This window comes from Etheostoma cragini, chromosome 3, assembly GCF_013103735.1.
Source record: "Etheostoma cragini isolate CJK2018 chromosome 3, CSU_Ecrag_1.0, whole genome shotgun sequence".
NCBI classification, from domain to species: domain Eukaryota; kingdom Metazoa; phylum Chordata; class Actinopteri; order Perciformes; family Percidae; genus Etheostoma; species Etheostoma cragini.
The window spans coordinates 10,126,109-10,129,300 of NC_048409.1; positions in this window are offsets into that span (position 1 = coordinate 10,126,109).

Below are 3,192 nucleotides of genomic sequence, written 5' to 3' on the forward strand. Positions count from 1 at the left end.
CAGATCACAAAAATCTCGAATACATCCGCAATGCCAAACGTCTTAACCCCAGACAGTCTCGCTGGGCTTTGTTCTTCATCAGAGTCAACTTCACCCTGTCATACCGCCCAGGTTCCCGAAACACCAAGCCGGACGCTCTCTCCCGTCAGTTCAAGAAGGATGACACCCCTTCCCAGGAACCTGCATCAATCCTGCCTGATCCCTGCGTTGTAGCTGCCGTGACCTGAGATATTGAGGTGTCGTCTCTTCGTCCCAGAGAATTTAAGGTCCCGGGTCATACAGTGGGGACACAACTCCCGCCTTGCCTGCCACCCGGGCTCTGCCCGCACCTGCCATCTCCTTGCCCAGCGATTCTGGTGGTCTTCTTTGAGAAAGGATGTCCGGGAATTCGTCCGTGCCTGCCCCACCTGCAATCAGAACAAGTCCTCCACTCGGGCCCCAGCTGGTTTACTCCAGCCCTTGCCTGTACCCACACGACCCTGGTCCCATGTCTCCTTGGACTTTGTAACTGGCCTCCCACCATCAGGTGGGATGACGGTCATTCTCACTGTGGTTGACCGGTTCAGCAAGATGGCACACTTCATCCCCCTCCCTAAACTGCCATCGGCCAGAGAGACTGCCCAGGCTGTTCTTGATCACATCTTCCGTCTTCACGGGCTGCCCAGGGATGTTGTTTCTGACCGAGGCCCGCAATTCACCTCTACATTCTGGAAGGAGTTCTGCCGTCTGCTAGGGGCCACTGAGAGTCTCACATCTGGGTTCCACCCCCAGTCCAATGGACAGTCCGAGCGGGCAAACCAGGAGCTAGAGAAGGCGCTGCGGTGCATTGTTTCTCGCAAGCCTCAGGCTTGGGCGCAACAACTGACGTGGATAGAGTATGCTCACAATTCTCTCACCTGCTCCGCCACTGGTATGTCACCTTTCCAGTGTGTGTATGGTTACCAGCCCCCCCTGTTTCCCAGCCAGGAAGGAGATGTGTCCTGCCCGTCTGCCTTCGCCTATGCCCGCCGTTGCCGTCGTACCTGGTCACAAGCTCGTGCCACGCTACTCAAGTCAGCTGTCGGCTATGCCATTGGGGCTAACCGCCGAAGAACGCCGGCACCCACCTACCGTGTTGGCCAGAAGGTGTGGCTGTCAGCCAAGGACCTCCCTCTGCGGGTGGAATCACGTAAGCTTGCACCTCGATTCCTCGGCCCATTCCCTATCCAGAGGATCATCAGCCCTACCGCAGTCCGGCTCCAGTTGCCAACATCCATGAGGGTGCACCCTACGTTCCATGTTTCGAAAGTCAAGCCGACACATGAAAGCCCACTGGTTCCCGTGGTGGCTCCGCCTGGGAGGGCTATGGGCCTGAGGAGAGAACCTGGGTTCCTGCCAGTCGGATTTTGAACCGGACACTCATTGCCGACTTCCACCGCATGCATCCTGGCCAACCTTCCATCCGTAGGGGCCGCCCCAGAGGGGTCCCTAACTGTCCTACCCGCCCGGCTTCCTGTCCTGTGCCTTTTCCAACCGTTTCCAAGGTTACTGTTGGTAATACACTAATGCTTCATGGTATGAAATCAATCATGGCACGGAAGGTTCTCCTAATTAAACCAGCACATGTCATTTTTGGTCATAATTCCATTAACCGTGTTTGGAGGAAGAAGAATGATGAGTACCATCCCAAGAACACCATCCCTACTATGAAGCATGGGGGTGGTAGCATCATGCTTTGGGGTGTTTTTCTGCACATGGGACAGGGTGACTGCACTGTATTAAGGAGAGGATGTATTGCGAGATTTTGGGGTACAACCTCCTTCCCTCAGTTAGAGCATTGAAGATGGGTTGAGGCTGGGTCTTCCAACATGACAATGACCCGAAGCACACAGCCAGGATAACCAAGGAGTAGCTCTGTAAGAAGCATATCAAGGTTCTGGCATGACCTAGCCAGTCTCCAGACCTAAACCCAATAGAGAATCTTTGGAGGGAGCTCAAACTCTTTGTTTCTCAGCAACAGCCAAGAAACCTGACTGATCTAGAGAAGATCTGTGTGGAGGAATGGGCAAAAATCCCTTCTGCAGTGTGTGCAAACCTGTTGAAAAACTACAGGAAACGTTTGACCTCTGGAAGTGAAACAAAGGCTACTGTACCAAATACTAACATTGATATTCTCAGGTGTTAAAATACTTATTTGGAGCCGTATCATACAAATAGTTTAAAAAAAATCATACATGGGCACCCAGATAGCTCAGTTGGTAGAGCGTGTGCCTATATATAGAGGTTTACTCCTCGACGCAGCCGGCCCGGGTTCGAATCCAGCCTGCGGCCCTTTGCTGCATGTCACTCCCCCTCTCTCTCAACTTTAGCTGTCCTGTCCATTAAAGGCCTAAAATGCCCCAAAAAATAATCTTTAAAAAAAAAAAAAAAAAATCATACATTGTGATTTATGGATTTTTTTTAAATTTAGATTATGTCTCTCACAGTGGACATGCACCTACAATGGCGATATCAGACCCCTCCATGATTTCTAAGTGGGAGAACTTTACGGCCACTTTATTAGGTACACCTGTCCAACTGCTCGTTAACACTTAATTTCTAAGCACCCAATCACATGGCGGCAACTCAGTGCATTTAGGCATGTAGACATGGTCAAGAGAATCTCCTGCAGTTCAAACCGAGCATCAGTATGGGGAAGAAAGGTGATTTGAGTGACTTTGAACGTGGCATGATTGTTGGTGCCAGAAGGGCTGGTCTGAGTATTTCAGAAACTGCTAATCCACTGGGATTTTCACGCACAACCATCTCTAGGGTTTACAGAAAATGGTCCGAAAAAGAAAAAAACATCCAGTGAGCGGCAGTTCTGTGGGCGGAAATGCCTTGTTGATGCCAGAGGTCAGAGGAGAATGGCCAGACTGGTTCGAGCTGATAGAAGGGCAACAGTGACTCAAATAACCACCCGTTACAACCAAGGTGGGCAGAAGAGCATCTCTGAACACACAGTATGTCGAACTTTGAGGCAGATGGGCTACAGCAGCAGAAGACCACATCGGGTGCCACTCCTTTCAGCTAAGAACATGAAACTGAGTCTACAATTTGCACAAGCTCATCGAAATTGGACAATAGAAGATTGGTAAAACGTTGCCTGGTCTGATGAGTCTCGATTTCTGCTGCGACAGTCGGATGGTAGGGTCAGAATTTGGCGTCTACAAC